Consider the following 25,808-nt stretch of genomic DNA (forward strand, 5'->3'; position numbering starts at 1 on the left):
CCTGTGCACTTCGTGCCCTGCAAGGATCAGTAGGAGGGGTAACTTATGGTCTTAGCTGTGGGGGCGATCGGCCCAGGTCATGCGCTCGTATCGCGATGCCCGTGGGGCACGGACAGGGAGGGGTGCTCCCGCAGAGGACTCGGATAGGAAAGCTCCAAACGATCGGGGCAGAAAACACTCGCGAGGGCGCCCGTGATCCTCCCTTGCGAGACTTCGCGAGAGAAAACGAGGTGAGCGAGCGAGAAAGATAAAGAGCCACAAGCCAGGAACGTCAGCAACTCCAATAAAAACTTCAAACGGGAATAAACAAGCCAAATGCAGAAAGCAAATGGGAAAGCCGCATCCGGCGCCTATTCTAGTCTTCGACGTCTTCTCACCAGCGCGGAGCTAAGTGCTGCCATTGGGCGTGGGCGGGAGCCCCCGAGGCCCGAGGGCGGCACTTCGGAGACTCTGGGGCGTGTACAGCCCCACTCATTATTACGTGAGAGTGTCACGGGCGGCGAGCTTCACAGGCATTGGCCTTCTTCACAGGCACCGGGCCTTTCTTGAAATGCGGCAGCTTCACAGGCGTTCGCCTTCTTCACAGGCACCGGGCCTTTTCCAAAACACAGCGGCTTCACAGGCATTCGCCTTCTTCACAGGCACCGGGCCTTTTCCAAAATGCAACGGCTTCACAGGCATTCGCCTTCTTCATAGGCACCGGGCCTTTTCCAAAACGCAGCGGCTTCACAGGCATTCGCCTTCTTCATAGGCACCGGGCCTTTTCCAAAATGCAGCGGCTTCACTCAGGGGTAGAACCTCCGGAGATGTTGAATGTTCCATGGGCTCTGGATGGGTACTCCCTCCGGAGTCTGCAAGCGCGCAGAGCCAGGCCTAGAAACATGAACAACCTTGAACGGGCCCTCCCACATGGGAGAGAGCTTGTGCATCCCCTCCCTAGAGAGAACCCTTTTGAGCACGAGATCCCCTACCTCAAGGGTCCTGGGGCGGATGTTGCGGCTGTGGTATCATCGTAACTCATGTTGATACCTTGCCGCTCGCAGTGCGGCTTCCCGACGGTGTTCCTCCCCCAGCACGAGATCCGTCCCCCGCATGGCGTCCTGCTGAGCCTCGACGAATACCAGGACCCGTGCGGAGCGACGTCTGACCTCGTGAGGGAGAACAGCCTCCGCTCCATAGACGAGGAATAACGGGGTCTCGCCAGTCGGCTTGGTCGCTGTCGTGCGGATCGACCATAGCACGGACTGGAGCTCGTCGTGCCAGCCCCTGCCACAGGCCTCCAGCTTCTTCTTGAAGGTCCTGGCCTTGAGGCCCCTCAGGACCTCCGCGTTGGCCCGCTCGGCCTGGTCGTTGCTCCGGGGGTGTGCTACCGAAGCGTAGCATATCTGTGTTCCAAGGTTAGCACAGTACATTTTGAAGAGATTACTGGTGAATTGCGAACCGTTGTCGGTGATGATGCGGTTGGGCACCCCAAATCGGCTCACGAGGCCCTTGATGAATTTGACCGCTGAGCCTGCCGGGATTGTGCGGACGGCTTCCACCTCAGCCCACTTGGTGAATTTGTCCACGGCGACGTAGAGGTAGCGATAGCCCCCTGGCGCCCGAGGAAACGGGCCCAGAATGTCGAGCCCCCAAACTACGAACGACCATGAGAGGGGTATAGTCTGTAGACCCCCAGCAGGCTGATGGATCTGCTTAGCATGAAACTGGCAGGCCTCGCAAGCCTTCACAAGCTCAACGGCGTCGTTGAGTGCGGTGGGCCAATAGAATCCACTACGGAACGCCTTGCCGACGAGGGTCCGTGACGACGAGTGGTGCCCTCAGTCTCCGCCGTGCATGTCCGCCAGTAGCTCCTTCCCTTGCTCTCGGGAGATGCAATGTAAGGACACGACATTCGGTCGCTTCCTGTAGAGCTCTCCATCCCTGATGCAATAAGCCGTGGCCTGCCGCGCCACACGCTCCGCCTCCTCCTCATTCTCCGGCAGAGTCCCTCGTGTCAGGTAGTTCTTGAGCTCCGGGATCCAACACCCTTCCTGAGGCTCTAACGCCAGGAGCAGGCGTGCCCCCGAGGCTGGGCCGCAGACTAGGGCTCCTGAGGTAGGCGGCTGATGGAGCTCCTCCCTTGGTTGTGCCGTGCTAGACAGCGACGGCACCACCGAGGGTTTTAAGAGCCACTCCTCAAAGACGCCGGGCTCCTGAGGCAGCCACCTAGATGCCCTCTTGGCAATGTCGTCAGCCTCCTGATTGGTGCCGCCAGGCACATGCTGCAACTCTAGTCCCCAGAACTGTTTCTCCATCTTGCAGACCTCAGCGAGGTAGGCCTCCATGTGCTCGTCCTTTGGCTCGTATATCTTGTTGGAGAAGTTGACAAGGAGCTGCGAATCGCCCTTGATGATGAGGCGCTTCACCCCTAAGGCAGCTGCGGCCTTCAAGCCTGCTATTAGGCCTTCGTACTCCGCTAAGTTGTTGGAGACCTTTTCTCCGTGCTGGAAGCAAAGTTGCACGGCGTAGTAGAGTTTGTCCTGGGTAGGAGATACAAGCACTGCGCCAGCTCCCGCACCGTGTCGGGAGAACGCCCCATCGAAGTACATGACCCAGCCATCCGGTGCTTCACTTCTCGGGGAAAGTGACCGGTCTTCGCCTGCCTCGGGACCCGGCGCTTCTGCCCATTCTGCCACGAAATCTGCTAACGCGGCTCCCTTGATGACTATGGTCGTACTGAATTCTAGCTGAAATGCCTGCAGCTTGATGTTCCATTCAGCAACCCTTCTAGCCAAGTTGGGGCTCCTGAGTACCCTCTCCAAGGGGTATGCTGAGACGACCTTGATGGGGTGGCCTTGGAAGTAGTGCCGCAGCTTGCGTGAGGCCACCAATAGCCCGAGGAGGAGCTTTTGAGGCATGGGGTACTGCGCCCTCGCATCCCGTAGCACTGTGCTGACAAAATACACGGGGTGCTCAACGAGGTTGAAGGTGCTGGCACTGCTTGTGTCCTCCGGAGGTCGAGGCGTCTCTTGAGACGACGGAGCTCCCAGTGCTTGGTCGCCTGAGGGGGCCTCTCCTGCTTCGGGTGCGTTCTCCTGCCGCGGCTGTTCCTTTCCGGTTGCGGTTGCGGCCTTCGCGAGGCCCTCCTGGCTCTGTTTCGCTTCAGTTCGGATGGTTGATGCGGCCTTGGCACAACGCTCCTCCCTGACCGCTACCAGGCCTGCGCTAGCGGAGTAGGGGGTGGCCGCAAGGTAGAGCACCAGGGGCTCCCGAGGACGCGGAGCTACCATCACTGGTGGACTGTTAAGGTACCTCTTGAGGTCTTGGAATACCTTGTCGGCCTCTTCAGTCCACTCGAAGGGGCCCTTTTTCTTCATCAGCTTGAAGAAGGGCAGCGCTCGTTCCCCCAGCTTGGAGATGAAACGCCCCAGCGCAGTTACATGCCCGGTGAGCTTCTGCATTTCTTTGAGGGTCCTTGGTGGGCTCATGTCTTCGACTGCCTTGACCTTCTCCGGGTTGGCCTCGATGCCCCTGTGGGATACGAGGAAACCCAGGAGCTTGCCTGAGGGGACTCCAAACACGCACTTCTCTGGGTTGAGCCGTAGGTCCACCTCGTTGAGGCTCGCAAAGGTTTCTTCCAGGTCCTATATCAGAGTCCTTGCCTCACGAGACTTCACCACAATGTCATCGATGTAAGCTTCTGCGTTCCTCCCGAGCTGCCGGCCTAAGGCGATGTGCATCAGCCGCTGAAAGGTCGCGCCTGCGTTGCGCAACCCAAACGGCATGCACGTATAGCAGTACACTCCACACGGGGTCAGGAAGGCCTTCTTCTCCACGTCTTCTACCGCCATCTTGATCTGGTGATAGCCCGAGAAGGCATCTAGGAAGCACAATAGGTCACACTCTGCGGTGGAATTGAATATCTGGTCAATCCAGGGGAGCAGAAATGGATCCTGCGGGCGGGCCTTGTTGAGGTTGGTGAAGTCGACGCACATGCGCTCCTTTCCTCCCTTTTTCGGCACAACGACTGGATTAGCCAGCCAATCAGGGTAGCGGACCTCGCAGATTACTCCTACCGCCTCTAGCTTCTGAGTCTCTTGGACGACGAAAGCTTGTTTCTTAGTAGACTGCCACCTTGCCTTCTGCTTCACGGGGCGCACATTGGGGCACACGTTGAGGTGATGCTCAATCACTTCCCTTGGGACCCCTACTAACTGATCAGGTTCCCACGCAAACACCTTCTTGTTCTCACACAGGAAACCGATCAGGGCTTTCTCTTGCTCGGGCTCGAGGTTGGCCCCTATGGTGAAGGTGGCGCTAGCGGACCCGTCCTCATCGACTGGTACCTGCTTGGTTTCTGCCTTGTCTTGGGTGAACAGCTGCTTCTTTTTTAGCCAGCGCAGCCCCCTTGGGTTCGAGGGCGTCGGTGCCAGTGGGCTGCACCACTGCGGCCGCCCTGAAAACAAGCTGGAGTACCTGCAGCGCATCCTTTGTGTCTCCTGACACGGTGAGGACGCCGCTGCTCCCAGGCATCTTCATGAGGATGTACGCCGGGTGAGCTGCTGCCATGAACTAAGCCAGGGCCGGATAGCCGAGGATGGCGTTGTAGGGGAGGCCAATGGGGGCGATGTCGAAGTCGATCAGCTCCGTGCGGAAGTTGTCGCAGGTGCTGAATGTCACTGGAAGGCGGATCTGCCCCAAGGAGGCGGTGGAACCGGCTCCGACGCCCGAGAAAGGCCTGCTGGGTCAGAGCCGCTCCAGCGGTACGTGGAGGAGGCTAAAGGCCTCCATCGAGAGAACATTGAGGCCAGCACCATCGTCGATGAGGGTCCTGGTGACGGCCACTTGGCAGATGGTGGGGGTGCACAGCATCGGGAGCGCGCCCGAACCAATGGGGTTGAAGGGGTGGTCCTCCGAGTCGAAGGTTAGATCGGCCTCGGGCGCCACCCAGCCCGAGGGGCTTCTCGGCGCTTGGAGGCGATGCTGATCCGGCGGGTGAACGGCTTGACATGATGGCTCGAGGGCGGTGCTTTGGAGCCACCCAGGAGAGCTGCAACGACGGGCGGCGCGGGTGCGGCGAAATGGGCGAGGAAGAGGTCGCGCAGCTCCTCCCAGGAGGTGACAGAGGCCGTCGGCAGGTGGAGGAGCCACGCGCGTGGGATGCTGGTGAGGGCCATGGGTAACCAGTTGGCCATCACCCGATCATTGCCCCCGGCTCTGAGGACGGCCTCCTCGTACGCCAGCAGGAAAATCATCGCGTCTGTCACGCCGTCGTAGCGCGGCGGCATCTCGGGCCTGAACTTGCGCGGCCACTGCACGTGTCGCAAGGCGGGGGCCAAGGCCCGGAGCCCCCTGGCCACAGTGTCGGCATTCGTTGCTGGAGCGGGCGGCGCGTTGTCCGCCATGAGGGCGGGATGCGATGTCGAGGGAGAGCGGGTCGTCAGGAGGGAGGACTCCGGCGCACCCCCTACCTGGCGCGCCAAATGTCGGGTTTCGGGTTTCGGCAGACCCTCGAGGTTCGAACACTGGGGTGCACACGGAGATCTCTCCCTTACCGATCTACGTCCGATCCTCTTGTGCGAACTAAGGTGAAAATGATGAACAACACAAGAAGACGAATACAACCCTCCTTGTCTTTAAAGATTTGCAGCCCAGCGGGGCTGAGAAAAGCAAGCAGGCCTGGGTTGGGTATTGTCCAAAAAAATAGAACTAGGCTAGCCATTTTCAGAAAGGAAAAAGATATCAACTAGGCTCGTTCAAAGGATCGAGAAGAGGTGTATAGAGGGGGGGGGGGTGATTTGACCCTCAAGAAGAAAGGTAGCAGTTTTTAAGTTCTTCAAGTTGAGGTGGAGTTTTAACACAAATTTAAGCATTCCCAATACATTTCAAGCAAGAATGGCAAGAGTATAAGCAACGGAAAGAGTAAAGCATGCTAATTGCAAGAAAGTAAAGGGATGGGATTGGAGTGTGCCAACGCAATGTAGACACGGAGATTTTTGGCGTGGTTCCGATAGGTGGTGCTATCGTACACCCACGTTGATGGAGATTTCAACCCATGAAGGGTAACTGTTGCGCGAGTCCACGGAGGGCTCCACCCACGAAGGGTCCATGAAGAAGCAACCTTGTCTATCCCACCATGGCCATCGCCCATGAAGGACTTGCCTCACTCGGGTAGATCTTCACGAAGTAGGCGATCTCCTTGCCCTTACAAACTTCTTGGTTCAACTCCACAATCTTGTCGGAGTATCTGATACGTCTCCAACGTATCTATAATTTTTTATTGTTCCATACTATTATATTACCTGTTTTGGATATTTTATATGCATTAATATGTTATTTTATATGATTTTTAGGACTAACCTATAACCTAGAGCCTAGTGCCAGTTTCTATTTTTTCCTTGTTTTAGAGTTTCGCAGAAAAGGAATATCAAACGGAGTCCAAACGGAATAAAACTTTCGTGATGATCTTTCTTGGAACAGAAGACACCCAGGAGACTTGGAGTGCAAGTCGGAAAATCCACAAGGCAGCCACAAGGGTGGAGGGTGCGCCCAGGGGGTGGGGCGTCCCCAACCTTGTGGGCCCCTCGGTGGCCTCCTGACCTAGATCTTCCTCCTATGTATACTCTTATACCCTGAAAACTTCCGGGGGGCCACGAAATCACTTTTCCACTACCGCAACCTTTTGTACCCGCGAGATCCCATCTTGGGGCCTTTTACGGCATCTTGCGGAGGGGGATTCGATCATGGAGGGCTTCTACATCAACACCATTGCCTCTCCGATGAAGCATGAGTAGTTTACCACATACCTATGGGTCCATAGCTAGTAGCTAGATGGCCTTTTCTCTCTCTCTCTCTCTCTTTGATTCTCAATACCATGTTCTCCTCGATGTTCTTGGAGATCTATTCGATGTAATACTCTTTTGCAGTGTGTTTGCCGAGATCCGATGAATTGTGGATTTATGATTCGCTTATCTATGAATATTATTTGAATCTCCTCTGAATTCTTTTATGCATGATTTGATATCTTTGCAAGTCTCTTTGAACTATCGATTTGGTTTGGCCAATTAGGTTGGTTTTTCTTGCAATGGGAGAAGTGCTTAGCTTTGGGTTCAATCTTGCGGTGTCCTTTCCCAGTGACAGTAGGGGCAGCAAGGCATGTATTGTATTGTTGCCATCGAGGATAACAAGATGAGGTTTTCATCATATTGCTTGAGTTAATCCTGCTACATCATGTCATCTTACTTAATGCGTTACTCTGTTTTTATGAACTTAATACTCTAGATGCAGGCAGGAGTCGGTCGATGTGTGGAGTAATAGTACTAGATGCAGAATCGTTTCGGTCTACTTGACATGGACGTGATGCCTATATTCATGATCACCGCCTTAGATAGCGTCATAACTTTGCGCTTTTCTATTAGTTGCTCGGCAGTAATTTGTTCACCCACCATAATAATTGCTTTCTTGAGAGAAGCCTCTAGTGAAACCTATGGCCCCCGGGTCTATTTTCCATCATATAAGTTTCCGATCTATAATTCTAGTTTCCTATTTACTTTCTTTTGCAATCTTTTACTTTCCGTTCCATAAACTAAAAATACCAAAAATATTCCTTTACCGTTTATCCATCTCTATCAGATCTCACTTTGTGAATAACCGCGAAGGGATTGACAACCCCTTTGTCGCGTTGGTTGCAAGTTGGCGTTTGTGCATGCAGGTATTCGGTGGCTTGTCGCGTTGTCTCCTACTGGATTGATACCTTGGTTCTCAAAACTGAGGGAAATACTGACACTACTTTGCTGCATCACCCTTTCCTCTTCAAGGGAAAAACAAATGCAAGCTCAAGAGGTAGCAAGAAGGATTTCTGGCGCCGTTGTCAGGGAGATCTACGCCAACCCAAGACATACCAAGTACCCATCATAAACTCTCATCCCTCGCATTACATTATTTGCCATTCGCTTCTCATTTTCCTCTCCCCACTTCTAAAACGAATTTTGGAAAGATTCGCCTTTTCTTCGCCCGTCTTCCGTTCGTCTTCTTTGTTTGCTTTTTGTGTGCTCGTGTGTTGTATTGCTTGATTTGTCGCAATGAATCCTCCAAAAAACATTGACCCTCACCTTAGGAGGTTAGATGAAATCTATTATATAATTAAAACAAGAGGCAAACAAGGCTTTATGTTTGTCCACATATGTTAACAATATTTGATCCGTTGATTTAAAATATAATGGTTGAGATTAACAGATCTTAAAAGTTACGTAGAATAATATTAGGTGCAATTTTTAGTCACCTGACACGTACAAATAAGCCTAGCTAAAAAAGGCATGTACAAACAGTCTAAAAAAGGCACGTACAAGCAACATTTATTAACCTTTTTTTTAAAAAGGGTCGGAATCCTCCTGCAGAAAGACAATATATATCTAAAAAAAGAAACCGTTTGGAAGTCACAAAAAAGGGAAATTGCCGAAAGATGTGTTACTGGCCATTACGACATTATTTGGGCTGGGCCTACTACCGATACAAGCTAGAGGAAAAAAAGTGGAAGGTGAATTTGCTGGATGCTGTGTTGGGCTGGGCTGGCCTGGACACAAATTAAAAATAGAAGGCCTATTGAAAATTGTACACGACAGGATGCTGTGTTGCGCCGGGTTGGCCAGGACTCATATCAAAAATAGAAAGTCAATTAAAAATTGTATGTGTCAGGATGTTAAGAAATTAAAGTCGTCTGGCCATTTGAGTACAGAGGCGTTTCTTAGAGAAAAAAAGAACAAAGGCAACTAAACCACGTAATTTAACTGGGCTCTAAAATATATAATTCATGGTAAAAAATATACTCCCTCCGTTCCTAAATATAGGGTGTATAGTTTTTGACACGGAAATTAAAGAATGCACGTGGAGGGAAAGTTTCACAAGTTTTGGGCGAGATTACACCTGACTAATTGACATGAGAAAGTAGAGGAGCTTGCATGATATAAGTAAATGTAATCAAATCCCTAAAAAATTATCCAAACGAGTGGTGCAACGCAATAAACCTTATATTTCGGATTTTTTTCTCAAAAATCTATACACCTTATATCAAGGAACGGAGGGAGTATTGTTTATATTATCAAATAAATATCTCCTGTTTTTGAATTCAGACAAACTGACGAAAAACATGTAACACTTATATTAGCCATACAAATACGCCAGCAAAACACCTACCTGGCTAATATTAGCAGTACACATTAGAAAATAGTTATGCTATTATTTGTAGTTTTATATATGGACACCTATATATTAGAAATAATTGCCAAAGTTATTCATCAATATTGTGTTAAAATAATAAAAAATGACAATTGTAACAATATATAGGAAACATGTAACTCATACTAGATGAATAAAAATCTAATGACTGTAATAAACCGCAAGTATTCATCCACATATAATAGTTATCTCCACTGTTAATTATACGGTGGGTCATAATTATAGTGGCTTAGATTTAATGATACGAAATAATATAGTTTTTTGTGATGACTATAGTATGTTCTGGTTTCCTGTACGAAGAACAAACCAATCGGAAATCCTATGTGGTAGAAATCAACCAGAAAGCGCAAAAAACATGCCACTTGATTGATCTTTTTTCTAATTCAAGATGTAAAAATATCAAACTGGATGAGCTATCTAGTGAAAGATAATACTCCCTCCGTTCCTTGATATAAGGTGTATAGATTTTTGAGAAAAAAAATACAAAATATAAGGTGTTTTGCGATGCACCACTTGTCTGGATCATGTTTTTAGGGATTTGATTACTTTTCCTTATATTAGGAAAGCTCCTCTATTTTCTCATGTCAATTAGTCAGGTGTATTCTCGCCCAAAACTTGTGAAATTTTCCCTCCACATGCGTTCTTTAATTTCCGTGCCAAAAACTATACACCCTATATTAAGGAACGGAGGGAGTATAGTTTTATAAATGTATGCGTGCACAAAAATAACAAAAAATTGGATGAGGTCAGCTTCATGCACCGCCTTAAGAATTAATTTTTGTGATCGTAAAATTCTATTGGAATAATGAGCTTTGTATTTGTGTGCATGATATCCAAAATTTCCATTTTGATGCAAAATTTAACATACGCCTATAGCATGAGCATGTACACCTACAAAATTACCGTCACTGGAGGGACAACATTTTTCCAAACTCATATCTTATTCGAACGCTTGAAAATTACAATTACATGCGTACATATAAAATCTTAGGGTACAACAATTACAAGATATGTGACTGGTCATTGCGACACATTAACATTAGAATTATAATAAAAATACATATATCATGGACGCCTGCACATAATTTGCGCAATGAAAACAATAACTATGTACTTGAAAATATATGTTTCCTAAACCTAATAATGTATTTGGTGATCCATGGGCATACAATTTACATAATAGCAAGCTCAAATTTTCCTAAACCTTCCTTAAGCTCTTAGTAGATCATGTTTTACAACAGTGAACTTAGCATTGCTATTGACATAAATAACTTTGTATTCACCGTGCACCAACTTCATTGAAACACATGTCAGGGTTCGGAGAATTAAGCAATGTATAATCGCTAAGAGCTTAAATTCGGTTGTAATACATGTGCAAGAGGCTTACCATACAAATGAAACTAAATACACTTAAATAATAAATTAAAAATCAAATAGTATATGGAAGTATGATAAGTGTTAATGAGCGAGATAGAAAGAACCAGTGCATGACATGTAAATCTTTTGAAAGGTCTTAATTCAATACATGTGCAAGCAACATAAAATAACTATATTTACTTAGAACTTTAGAATAAGACCAATTGAACAAAATTCATTCAACAAATATACAAGAGTAATTGTATTTTTTTAAAAGTAAGACTAATTGTTTCTTGAGTTGAGGTGTTGCTCAACATATAGATCATGGTACTTCCATGAAATAGGCGCTCTGCAGGCTCAAGTTAGTCTTACATCTACAAGGCCATGGCAAATAAACTATTAGTACCAAATGGACGTGATGGATATTATGTAGACTGCTAGAGTAAAAAATTGTTAAAGTTATGTATTGGAGCCTATTAATGAATCTAGCCGCGCAAATGCGCGGGAAACTCCGCTAGTTGAGAATAATGTTAGAAGCTTCATGTCTTTGCAATTTGAGCATAACAATTTCTTTAGAAACGAGCTTAGAGAGCAAAAAAACTTTATGGGATACATGAATAAAGAGCTTGATGATATGTCTAAAGAATTTTATGGTTTGAGATCTCACTTTGCGCATCTTGAGAATTTAGTACGTCAGATTTATGATAAACAAGCTACTTTAGTAAACAAAATGGCCGCCAAATCGGAGGTTGAAGATGAGATCTTAAAGTGATTGATGTGACTCCTATTGAATCTTTGTTTTCCAATATTAATCTTGATAAAGATGGGACTAGAGATGAGTCAACTTTAGTTAGAAGGCGTCCCAATGATTCGGAGTTTTTAGATCTTGATGCAAAAATTGATAAAAGTGGAGTTGGAGAGGTCAAAACTTTAAGTAGCAATGAACCCACTCTTTTGGATTTCAAGGAACTTAATTATAATAATTGCTCTTTAATAGATTGTATTTTCTTGTTGCAATCCATGTTGAATTCTCCTCATGCTAATAATCAAAACAAAGCTTTTACTAAACATATCGTTGATGCTATGATGAAATCTTTTTAGGAAAAGCTAGAATTGGAAGTTTCTATCCCTTGAAAACTTTATGATGAGTGGGAACCTACTATTAAGATTAAAATTAAAGATTATGAGTGCTATGCTTTGTGTGATTTGGGTGCTAGTGTTTCCACGATTCCGAAAACTTTATGTGATGTGTTAGGTGTCCGTGAATTTGATGATTGTTCCTTAAATTTGCATCTTGCGGATTCCACTATTAAGAAACCTATGGGAAGAATTAATGATGTTCTTATTGTTGCTAATAGGAACTATGTGCCTGTAGATTTCATTGTTCTTGATATAGATTGCAATCCTACATGTCCTATTATTCTTGGTATACCTTTCCTTAGAACGATTGGTGCAATTATTGATATGAAAGAAGGAAACATTAGATTTCAATTTCAGTTAAGGAAATGCATGGAACACTTCCCTAGAAAGAAAATTAAATTGCCTTATGAATCTATTATGAGAGCCACTTATGGATTGCATGCCAAAGATGACAATACTTAGATCTATTCGTGTTATTATGCCTAGCTAGGGGCGTTAAACAATAGCGCTTGTTGGGAGGCAACCCAATTTTATTTTTGTTCTTGCTTTTTAGGTCTTGTTTTGCAATAAATATTTCATCTAGCCTCTGGTTAGATGTGGTTTTATGTTTTATTTAGTGTTTGTGCCAAGTAAGACATTTGGGATGGCTTACGATGATAGTTTATTTGATCCTGCTGAAAAATAGAAACTTTTGTGCCCAGGAGATTAGTTTTATTTATTTACAGAAGTGCGATAAAATACTGATTTTTTGCAAAGGATTAATAAACAAATTGTCTAGGACTTCCTAATCTCTCAGGATTTTCGGAGTTACAGAAGTATTCGAAATATCCAGATTGCTACAGACTGTTCTGTTTTCACGTGTTGTTTGCTTATTTTGATGCATCTATGGCTAGTATCGGGGGGTATGTGATAACCCACAAGTATAGAGGATCACAACAATTTTCGAGGGTAGAGTATTCAACCCAAATTTATTGATTCGACACAAGGGAAGCCAAAGAATATTCTCAAGTATTAGCAGCTGACTTGTCAATTCAACCACACCTGGAAACTTAATATCTGCAGCAAAGTATTTAGTAGCAAAGTAATATGATAATAGTGGTAACGGTAGCAAAAGTAATAGTTTTGGTTTTATAGTGATTATAACAGTAGCAACATAAAAGTAAATAAGCGAAGAACTATATGTGAAAAGCTCGTAGGCAATGGACCAACGATGGATAATTATGTCGGATGTGATTCCTCATGCAATAGTTATAACATAGGGTGACACAGAAGTAGCTCCAGTTCATCAATGTAATGTAGGCATGTATTCCGAATATAGTCATACGTGCTTATGGAAAATAACTTGCATGACATCTTTTATCCTACCCTCCCGTGGCAGCGGGGTCCTATTGGAAACTAATTAAGGGATATTAAGGCCTCCTTTTAATAGAGTACCAGACCAAAGCATTAACATTTTGTGAATACATGAACTCCTCAAACTACGGTCATCATCGGTAAGTATCCCGATTATTGTCACTTCAGGGTTAACGAATCATAACACATAATAGGTGACTATAGACTTGTAAGATAGGATCAAGAACTCACATATATTCATGAAAGCATAATAGGTTCAGATCTGAAATCATGGCACTCGGGCCCTAATGACAGGCATTAAGCATAGCAAAGTCATAGCTCAGAACATAATGGATACTAGGGATCAAACCCTAACAGAACTAACTCGATTACATGATAAATCTCATCCAACCCATCACCGTCCACGCACCCAGACTCAGGCATAGCCTAGTGGTGGGAAGGGGCTGATGCCTTCCCACTCACCCAGGTTCAAGGCATGGTACTTGCAATTTGGGTTTGTTGCACCATTTATACTGTAGGGGGTTCCCTTACAGTCTTTCTGTCAAAAAAACCCATCACCGTCCAGCAAGCCTACGATGGAATTACTCACGTATAGCGGTGAGCATCATGAAATTGGTGATGGAGGAAGGTTGATGATGACGATGGTGACGGATTCCCCTCTCCGGAGCCCTGAACGGACTCTAGATCAGCCCTCCCGAGAGAGATTAGGGCTTGGCGGCGGCTCCGTATCGTAAAACGTGATGAATCTTTCTCTTTAATTTTTTCTCCCCGAACGTGAATATATGGAGTTGGAGTTGAGGTCGGTGGAGCACCGAGGGGCGCACAAGGCAGGGGCGCTCCCAGGGGGTAGGCCCCCTGGCCTTCATTCTTTCACCAGTATTTTTTATATATTCCAAAAATATTCTCCATTGATTTTCAGGTCATTCCGAGAACTTTTATTTCTCCACAAAAATAACACCATGGCAATTCTGCTGAAAACAGCGTCAGTCCGGGTTAGTTCCATTCAAATCATGCAAGTTAGAGTCCAAAACAAGGGCAAAAGTGTTTGGAAAAGTAGATATGATGGAGACGTATCAACTCCTCCAAGCTTAACCTTTGCTTGTCCTCAAGCAATTCAGTTGATAAACTGAAAGTGATAAAGAAAAACTTTTACAAACTCGGTTTGCTCTTGTTGTTGTAAATATGTAAAGCCAACATTCAAGTTTTCAGCAAAGATTATGAACTAACCATATTCACAATAACATTTAGGTCTCTTGTTTACTCATATCAATGACATAATCAACTAGCGAGCAATAATAATAAATCTCGGATGACAACACTTTCTCAAAACAATCATAATATGATATAACAAGATGGTATCTCGCTAGCCCTTTCCGAGACCGCAAAACATAAATGCAGAGCACCTCTGAAGATCAAGGGCTGACTGGAAATTGTAATTCATGGTAAAAGAGATCCAGTCACAGTCATACTCAATGTAAACTAATAGTAATGGATGCAAATGACAGAGGTGCTCTCCTACTGGTGCTTTTTAATAAGAGGATGATGACTCAACATAAAAGTAAATAGATAGGCCCTTCGCAGAGGGAAGCAGGGATTTGTAGAGGTGCTAGAGCTCGGTTTTGAAATAGAGATGAATAATATTTTGAGCGGTATACTTTCATTGTCAACATAACAACAGAGAGATCTCGATATCTTCCATGCTACACACATTATAGGCGGTTCCCAAGCAGAATGGTAAAATTTATACTCCCCCACCACCAACAAGCATCAATTCATGGCTTGCCCGAAACAAAGGGTGCCTCCAACTAACAACAATCCTGGGGGAGTTTTGTTTGCAATTATTTTGATTTGATTTGAGCATGGGACTGGGCATCCCGGTGACCAGCCATTTTCTCGTGAGTGAGGAGCGGAGTCCACTCCTCTTGAGAATAATCCGCCTAGCATGGAAGATACAGACATCCCTAGTTGATACATGAGCTATTCCAGTATACAAAACAGAACTTCATTTGAAGGTTTAGAGTTTGGTAGATACAAATTTACTTGGAACAGCAGACAGATACCGCATATAGGAAGGTATGGTGGACTCATGTGGAATAACTTTTGGGGTTTATGGAGTTGGATGCACAAGCAGTATTCCCGCTTAGTACAAGTGAAGGCTAGAAAGAGACTGGGGAGCGACCAGGTAGAGAGCGACAACAGTCATGAACATGCATTAAAATTAATCAACACTGAGTGTAAGCATGAGTAGGATATAATTCACCATGAACATAGATATCGTGGAGGCTATGTTGATTTTGTTTCAAGTACATGCGTGAACATGTGCCAAGTCAAGCGACTCGAATCGTTCAAAGGAGGATACCACCCTATCATACCACATCACATCCATTTTAATAGCATGTTGGCATGCAAGGTAAACCATTATAAACTCCTAGCCAATTAAGCATGGCATGAGCAACTATAATCTCTAATTGTCATTGCAAACATGTTTCATTCATAATAGGCTGAATCAGGAATGATGAACTAATCATATTTACAAAAACAAGATAGGTCGAGTTCATACCAGCTTTTCTCATCTTAATCAGTTCATCATATATCGTCATTATTGCCTTTCACTTGCACAACCGAATAGTGTGGATAATAATAATAGTGCATGTGCATTGGACTAAGCTGGAATCTGCAAGCATTCAATTCAAGGGAGAAGACAGGGTAATATGGGATCTTTGTTAGATCAACAATAATGCATATGAGAGCCACTCAACATTTTCATCGTGGTCTTCTCCTCTCGACCCCAAAGAAAATAAAGGAAATAAAACTATTTACACGGGAAAGCTCGCTACAAGCAAAAGAAGAACGAGAAATCTTTTTGGGTTTTCTTTTAATTATTACTACTACAAGCATGGAAAGTAAACTAGCTAAAAGCTACAACTAATTTTTTTGTTTTTCTTAAGGTTTTTCAAACACACAAGAAGAAAGCTTAAAACAAAAAATAAACTAGCATGGATGATACAATGAAAAAGTATGAGCACCGATAACTGGCATGAGTGTGTGAACATGAATGTAATGTCGGTGAGAGATACGTACTCCCCCAAGCTTAGGCTTTTGGCCTAAGTTGGTATATGGCCATGGATCAATGATGCCCTCTCCGGTGTACTGAGGAGGGTCCTCGGGTTGCCACTGGTTGGCGATCTCCTCCGGATCCCATTGATAAATAGACTGACGGTGGGGATCAGATAGTGGCTCCAGCTCTGGAGCTAATGTCAAGCTCTGGTATGCCTGAATGGCCTCCGACAAAACAAGGTACGTGCCTGAAAATATGTTGAACAAGGAGGGAGCAGGCAAGGTAATAGTCTCAAAGTAATTATTATCAAATATTAGTCTATAGTTAAGTAGCTTCTTCTTATTCTTAAGAATAAAATCATGTGCTACCATACTCTTATAATCTAGAAAAATATGAGGCAACAACTTTTCCTCTTTCTCATAATGCCTAATAGGTATGTTAAAGTGTGCAGCAAGGCGCGAGGCGAAGATGCCTTCTAAGACGGGATCCTTTGTACAGTTCATATTTAACCATTTAGCAACAATGGCGCCTAAACTAAAAGTGGTATCGCGAAACAAAGCATGGCGCAAAATAACAATATCAGGGGCACTAAGATTTCCATAGTTCCCGCGACCAATTAAGCATCTACTAGCAAATATTGCAAAGTAACGTAGAACAGGAAAATGTATGCTAGTGATTCTTGCATCGGAAACTTTCCTCGTTTCCCCTACAACAATCATATCAATGAATCCCTCCACATCATTACTATGTGGTTACTCTATGCTGCCCTCAAAGGGTATCCTACAAACCAGGCAAAAACCATAAAGTGACATCTCCTTATGCTCATCATATAAATAGAATTCCACCGAAGGTGGCGATCTCCTAGCATGGAAATGAAAATTTTGCACAAAAATATTGGTGAGTAAGAGATACTGTTCACGCTGGTTGTGGAGGAAGTCGGCGAGGCCTGCATTCTCAGCCAAATAATAAAAATCTTCATAAATCCCGGCTTCTCTCAAGAACTCATCACAAGGCCATTCAGATAGCCGAACCTCCGCAGTACGAGGGAGATTATACTTGGGCTTCTTATTCTCTTCACTTTGCTTATCCTTTGAGCTTCGGCTCGATGAGCCCCTCAAAAATCTCTTCATCTTTTTTAGAAAATTTCTGAAATTTTTAGTAACTTAAAATAAAAGTGAACCAAACTCAACAAAATTGATAACAACTACTCCTACAAGTGCCTAGAGGCTATATCATGCATTAAAACTACTTTTGACCACATAAATTTGACATGCAAGCTCAAGAACAGGGTCACCTAAGCAGCAAAAATTTGCAATAAATAAAGCACTAGAACAAAAACTAATTGTACCATTGGAGGAGTCACATACCGAAGAACAATCCCCAAAGCAGTTTTGTGAATGGAGCTTTGAGCAAGGAGATGAAAAATGGCAGCAAGATGAACTAGAACACGGGTTTGAGCTGGTGGATGATTTTTTCTGGAGGAAGACGAAGTGTGTGGGTGCAAGAATAAGTGGAGGGGGCCCATGTGGGGTCCACGAGGCAGGGCGCGCCCTCCACCCTCGTGGGCACATGGTGGCCCCCTGGTGTGTTCTCAGTTCCAATAATTCTTAAATATTCTGGAAAAAACATATTAAATTTTCAGGGCATTTGGAGAACTTTTATTTTTGGGGTATTTTTTTATTGCAAGGATAATTCAGAAAACAGACATAAAATACTATTTTTGCTTTATTTAAACTGAACAACAGAAAGTAAAAAGAGGGTACAGAAAGTTATGATTTCTAACTTCATCCATCTCATGCTCATCAAAAGGAATCCACCAATAAGGTTGATCGAGTCTTGTTAACAAACTCTTTCCAAATTGCAAGAAACCGGAGAATTTTCGAATAACACTAGGTTACCTCAACGGGGATATGCACATCCCCAACAATAAGAATATCATATTTCTTCTTGACAGTAGGAAGAGGAAATTCAAAACCTCCAATAGTTATTGTTGGTATTTTTCCAATAGAATTGATACTGTCGACTTGAGGTTGTTTCCTCAGAAAGTGTACCGTATGCTCATTACCATTAACATGAAAAGTGACATTGCCTTTGTTGCAATCAATAACAGCCCCTGTAGTATTCAAGAAGGTTCTTCCAAGAATAATGGACATACTATCGTCCTCGGGAATATGAAGAATAACAAAGTCCGTTAGAATAGTAACGTTTGCAACCACAACAGGCACATCCTCACAAATACCGACAGGTATAGCAGGTGATTTATTAGCCATTTGCAAAGATATTTCAGTAGGTGTCAACTTATTCCAATCAAGTCTACGATATAAAGAGAGAGGCATAACACTAACACCGGCTCCAAGATCACATAAAGCAGTTTTAACATAGTTTCTTTTAATGGAGCATGGTATAGTTGGTACTCCTGGATCTCCAAGTTTCTTTGGTATTCCACCCTTAAAAGTATAATTAGCAAGCATGGTGGAAATTTCAGCTTCCGGTATCTTTCTTTTATTAGTAACAATATCCTTCATGTACTTAGCATAAGGGTTCATTTTAAGCATATCAGTCAAACGCATACGCAAAAAGATAGGTCTAATCATTTCAGCAAAGCGCTCAAAATCCTCATCATCCTTTTTCTTGGATGGTTTAGGAGGAAAAGGCATGGGTTTCTGAACCCATGGTTCTCTTTCTTTACCATGCTTCCTAGCAACAAAGTCTCTCTTATCATAACGTTGATTCTTTGATTGTGGGTTATCAAGATCAACAGCAGGTTCAATCTCTACATCGTTATCATTGCTAGGTTGAGCATCCACATGAACATCATCATCAACATTATCACTAGGTTCATGTTCATTACCAGATTGTGTTTCAGCATCAGAAATAGAAATATCATTGGAATTCTCAGGTGTGTCAACAACAAGTTCACTAGAAGCATGCCAAGTCCTATCGTTTTTTCTTTTTCTTCCTTTTAGAAGGACTAGGTGCATCAACATTAGTTCTCAGAGAATCTTGCTCAATTCTCTTAGGGTGGCCCTCAGGATACAAAGGTTCCTGAGTCATTTTACCCCCTCTAGTCATAACTCTAACAACGTTATCATTTTTCTTATTATTTAATTCATTGAGCAAATCATTCTGAGCTTTAAGTACTTGTTCTACTTGAGTGGTAACCATAGAAGCATGTTTACTAATAAGTTTAAGTTCACCTCTAACTCTAGACATATAATCACTCAAGTGTTCAAGCATATCAGCATTGCATTTCAATTGTCTACCAACATAAGCATTGAAGTTTTCTTGTTTAATAATAAAATTATCAAACTCATCTAAGCATTGGCTAGCAGACTTATTACGAGGAATATCACCTTCATCAAATCTATAATGAGAATTTACCTTTACTACCTGTGTTGGGTTATCAAGACCATGTATTTCTTCAACAGGTGGTAAATTCTTAACATCTTCAGCTTTAATACCTTTTTCTTTCATAGATTTCTTTGCCTCTTGCATATCTTCAGGACTTAGAAATAGAATACCCCTTTTCTTCGGAGTTGGATTAGGAGGTGGTTCAGGAAGTGTCTAATCATTTTCATTACTGAACATATTATTCAATAGTAATTCAGCTTGATCAACAGTTCTTTCCTTGAAAACACAACCAGCACAACTATCCAGGTGGTCTCTGGAAGCATTGGTTAGTCCATTATAAAAGATATCAAGTATTTTCATTTTTCTTGATAGGACGATCAGGCAAAGCATTAAGTAATTGGAGAAGCCTCCCCCAAGCTTGTGGGAGACTCTATTCTTCAATTTGCACAAAATTATATATTTTCGTTAAGGCAGCTTGTTTCTTATGAGCAGGGAAATATTTACCATAGAATTAATAAATCATATCCTGGGGACAACGCACACAACCAGGATCAAGAGAATTAAACCATGTTTTAGCATCACCCTTTAATGAGAACGGAAACAATTTAAGGATAAAGTTATAGCGAGTTTTCTCATCCTGAGTAAACATGGTGGCTATATCATTTAATTTAGTAAGATGCGCCATAACAGTTTCAAATTCGTAGCCATAGAAAGGATCAGATTCAACCAAAGTAATTAACTCAGGATCGACAGAGAAATCATAATCCTTATCAGAAATAAAGATAGGTGAAGTAGCAAAAGTAGGGTCATATTTCATTCTAGCATTCAAACACTTTTCTTTAAGCTTAGCTAATAATTTCTTAAGATCAGATCTATAATTGCAAGCTAAGAAGTCTCTAGCAGTTTCTTCATCCATAACATAACCCTCAGGCACAATAGGTAATTCATATCTAGGGGGAGAATCTTCATCATCACTTTCATCAATATTATCAGTTTCAATAATTTCATTCTCTCTAACCCTAGCAAGTTGTTCATCAAGAAATTCACCTAGTGGCACAGTATTATCAAGCATAGAAGTAGTTTCATCATAAGTATCATGCAAAGCAGAAGTGGCATCATCAATAACATACGACATATCAGAATGAATAGTAGGAGTAGGTGTCGAAAGTTTACTCAAAACAGTAGGTGAATCAAGTGCAGAGCTAGATGGCAGTACCTTACCTCCCCTCGTAGTTGAGGGAAAAATCTTGGTTCTTTTATCTTTCAAGTTCTTCACAGTGATCAGCAGGTATAAATACCAAGTGACTCAAAGAATAGAGCTATGCTGCCCAGCAACGGCGCCAGAAAATAGTCTTAATAACCCACAAGTATAAGGGATCTCAACAATTTTCGAGGGTAGAGTATTCAATCCAAATTTATTGATTCGACACAAGGGGGGCCAAAGAATATTCTCAAGTATTAGCAGCTGAGTTGTCAATTCAACCACACCCGGAAACTTAATATCTACAGCAAAGTATTTAGTAGCAAAGTAATATGATAATAGCGGTAATGGTAGCAAAAGTATTAGTTTTGGTTTTATAGTGATTATAACAGTAGCAACAGAAAAGTAAATAAGAGAAGAACAGTATGTGAAAGGCTCATAGGCAATGGACCAGTGATTGATAATTATGTTGGACGTGATTCCTCATGCAATAGTTATAACATTGGGTTACACAGAACTAGCTCCAGTCCATCAATGTAATGTAGGCATGTATTCCGAATATAGTCATACGTGCTTATGGAAAAGAACTTGCATGACAACTTTTGTCCTACCCTCCCGTGGCAGGGGGTCCTATTGGAAACTAAGGCATATTAAGGCCTCCTTTTAATATAGTACCGGACCAAAGCATTAACACTTAGTGAATACATGAACTCCTCAAACTACGGTCATCACCGGTAAGTATCCCGATTATTGTCACTTCGGGGTTAACGGATCATAACACATAATAGGTGACTATAGACTTGCAAGATAGGATCAAGAACTCACATATATTCATGAAAACATAATAGGTTCAGATCTGAAATCATGGCACTCGGGCCCTAGTGACAAGCATTAAGCGTAGCAAAGTCATAGCAACATCAATCTCTGAACATAATGGATACTAGGGATCAAACCCTTACAAAACTAACTCGATTATATGATAAATCTCATCCAACCCATCACCGTCCAGTAAGCCTATGATGGAGTTACTTACGCACGGCGGTGAGCATCATGAAATTGGTGATGGAGGAAGGTTGATGATGACGATGGCAACGGATTCCCCTCTCCGTAGCCCCGAACGGACTCCAGATGAGCCCTCCCGAGAGAGATTAGGGCTTGGCGGCGGCTCCGTATTGTAAAACGCGATGAATCCTTCTCTCTGATTTTTCTCCCCAAACGTGAATATATGGAGTTGGAGTTGAGGTCGGTGGAGCACCAGGGGGGCCACAAGGTAGGGGGGGCACGCCAGGGAGGTGGGCGCGCCTGACCCTCATGGACAAGGTGTGGGCCCCTGGCCTTGATTCTTTCGCCAATATTTTTTATGTATTCCAAAAATATCCTCTGTTGATTTTCAGGTCATTCCAAGAACTTTTATTTCTGCACAAAAACAACACCATGGCAATTCTGCGGAAAACAGTGTCAGTCCGGGTCAGTTCCATTCAAATCATGCAAGTTAGAGTCCAAAACAAGGGCAAAAGTGTTTGGAAAAGTAGATATGACGGAGACGTATCAGTATGAACCATGGAAAAGTTGGAATACAGTAGATATTACATCAATATAAATAAAGAATGAGTTCACAAAAAAAAACCAAGAGTAGTGATTTATTTTCTTATATTAACGGAGCTTACAAGATTTTCTGTTGGAGTTATGTGTCGTGAAGTTTTCAAGTTTTGGGTAAGGATTTGATGGATTATGGAATAAGGAGTGGCTAGAGCCTAAGCTTGGGGATGCCTAAGGCACCCCGAGGTAGTATTCAAGGATGTCAAAAAGCCTAAGCTCGGGGATGCCCCGGGAAGGCATCCCCTCTTTCGTCTTCGTCTATCGGTAACTTTACTTGAGGCTATATTTTTATTCACCACATGATATGCACTACAAAAAAAATACACACCTGTGACATTTTGGGCCGAACGAATTTTTTTTCTGTCATACTTATGACACTTCTATGACGATAATTGTGACACAACCCGGTATCATCATAGATGTGGTGGGCTCCTACTTCTATGACAAAAAATCATGACAGAAAATGGGCTTTTTGTCCTGGGCGAGCCGGAGACGCAGCTGCATGACATTCTTTGGGCCTTCCATGACGGATAAAACCGTGGTATAAGCGAGGGCGAGGAAAATATCGGGGTGTTCCCGGTTATGGTGGGTGGTCGGGGCCGAGCGATGCACGGAGGTTTGCACGTTTCTCTTGTACACGCAAGCGCGTGGGTGCGAAGCGTTGGGCTCTATCTGAACCTGAGCGAGGCGTTCGCCTACTGAACCCGAGCGATTGCACTGCAGGCTACGTGTTACTGAACCCGAGCGATCGATCGATGGCTGTTAACTGAACCCGATCGAGCGATTCCTTCGCTACTACTGCTAACTGAAGCCGATCGATGCTGCCTCTAGATGAACAGTGAGCGTTGCTGGGGGGGGTGGATGAACAGTTCCCGGTGGGGGTGGATGAACAGGACCCCGTGGCGTTGCCTCTGGATGAACAGGACCCCGATCCATCGAGCCGGTTGGGGCTGGATGAACAGGACCCCGTGGAGGGCTGGATGAACAGGACCACCCCGTGGAGGGCTGGATGAACAGTAGACGGTGGAGGGCTAGATGAACAGTAGCCCATGGAGAGGGCTGGTTGAACCGTAGCTGGTGGAGTAGCATGCGGTGGAGGCTAGATGAACAGGAGCCTGTGGATGAACAGTCGCAGGTGGATGCTAGAGGAGGTCGACGGTGGATGAATAGTAGCCCATGGAGGCTGGAGGGGGTCGACGATGGAGATGAACAATATCCCGTGGAGTCCCGTTTTGCGGTACGCCACACCCCTCCCGATGAACAGGGCCCCCATTTCGACCGTAGCGCTCCAACACAAGTCCGTCTCCTCTGTTTTACGGTACGCCACACCCCTCCCGATCAACAGGACCCCGTTTCGACCATAGGAGGTCCGTTTCCTCCATTTTGCGGTACGCCAGACCCCTCCCGATGAACAGGATCCCATTTCGAACGTGGCCGGTTGAACACAAGGCCGTTTCCTCCATTGTGTGGTACGCCAGGTCTCGTTTCCATCGGCTGTTCCGTCCAAGCCGGTTGGCTCCCACGCGTTCCGTTGCCTCCCGATGAACACGACGCATTCCGTTGACTCCCCATGAACACGACGACGATGCAATTTCTCTGTTCCGACCCAGCCATGTACACGAGCCCTGGCCGTATGTATGCGCGAGTAGGCGTTCGAGACCCCGCGCGTATGTACGTACGTGGCCATATTTTATTTCTTGCACCCTGGCCGCTGTACATACGTGTACATGTTACGTGCGCGCCTCTACTACGACACGTGCACGTCTACATGGACCAGTATGTACGTACACATTCGCGACCAGAATGACAACACTATGTACGCTTCGACCAGGTGGGTCCGGACTGTGAGGCACTTGCGTGCGAAGATGTAGCTGGTGGGTCCCAGCAGTCAGGGGGGCGAATCGTTTTTTTGCCCAGACGCACTTCCTTGCATGCGAAGATGTAGCTGCTGGGTCCCAGCTGTCAGGGGGAAACGTTTTTTCGCGAAATATGGTGGCCCGTCTGGTGGGTCCCTGCTGTCAGGTGGAGGAATAATTATTTTGCGCGTAATAAGGAGGCACTTCCTTGCGGCCGCCATGGACCCAGCTGTCAGCCTCTCCACATACAGTACTATTCTGATGGAAGTCGTTCGTTGACCACGTTGACCACGCCGCACCGAGAGCACCAGGGCGGTGGACGACGGTGAGGCCTAGGAAGGGGACGACGCAGAGCCGGGGAAGACGCGGCAGTGGATGCCCACGCGGAGAGGAGTACGAGGGTTCACTGGTTCGGCTGCGGTGTGAGGCTGCCGTCGCCGCAGAATAACAGGGGGTGTGGGTGAGTAGAGGGATGCCCTGGCCAGCGGTGGGAGTAGTAGGGGGCGGTGAGGCCTGCGCGGTAGCACAGCCGGCCACGGGAAGCGGGAGCAGGCGGTCCCGCCGGCGCTGGATTTGGCGGTTGGAGCAAGAAGATCAGAGATTGAAGAAACATGACGGCTGTTGGATTAACGTCCAATGGTTACATCTGCTAGAATCATTTGTTGACGTATATAATAACTAATTTTTTTTGCATACACGTCAACTTAATAGGCCCACAAGTCAGACCATTCCCTCTTTTTTTTAACAATTTATATATAGCTCATTGCGACTTCTTATGCAATTTATTGTAGTCCGTTTTTTGGTTGGCCAGGGCCAATTTCGCATATTTCTGTGGGTTCCAAACTATTTTTAGTACTGAAATGTCGAGCCAGATTTAAAGTACTTTGAAGATATATTTAAATTAGGTTAATGCCCAGTGAAATAGGAATTTGAAAATGTGAAAAAATTCAGAAATTATAAAGTAATTGTCAATTTTTCATCTGTTTTTATATTTACAACCCATTTCATATTACTTTCAAGATTTGCAGGCGTCTAGAAAGAGTTGTAGCCCATCAGGGCGTAGAAAAATAAGTAGGCCTGGATTGGGTATTCTTCAGAAAAAATAAACTAGGCTCATTTTCACAAAGAAAAAAATAGCTGGGATGGCCATATGGTGAACATAAAATATAAGCATCGGCTAGACGGGCCATAGCCCAGTTCAAACCCTGCTCCGTCTCAACAATAACAAAAAAATACTGCTCGAGCAGCTACGTCCCAGGTGCCAGCCGATCTTGTGTTGTTCTCTTGTCTAGTGACTATATACGCTCATAATGTCGTGGGTCCCAGATGTCAGGAAAACACTAGGAGGAAGCATTTTATTTTTCCATACACTGACATGGTGGGCCCCTACTGTCATCCTCTCCACGTACTTTTGCCGATTCCTGTTGTTTGTTGACCATGTTGACAACATAAGAGGGCGGCACCGCGCCGAGCGCACCAAAGCGTGCGGAGGACGACGACGAGGCCTCGGACGTCGGCGTTAACAATTTAGGAGACGGTGGGGCAGCGATGCGTGCGCTGAGGCGCAACCAGCCGTGGGAGGCGGAAGCAGGCGGCCCCACCGGCGCTGGTTTGGTTTTGGCGGCTGGAGGAAGACAGGACTGAAGAAACACGACAGATTGTAAAAGCAGCAGGAGTA

This window comes from Triticum urartu, chromosome 7A (genome assembly GCF_056163025.1).
Source record: "Triticum urartu cultivar PI428250 chromosome 7A, HENAU_Tu73, whole genome shotgun sequence".
NCBI lineage: Eukaryota > Viridiplantae > Streptophyta > Magnoliopsida > Poales > Poaceae > Triticum > Triticum urartu.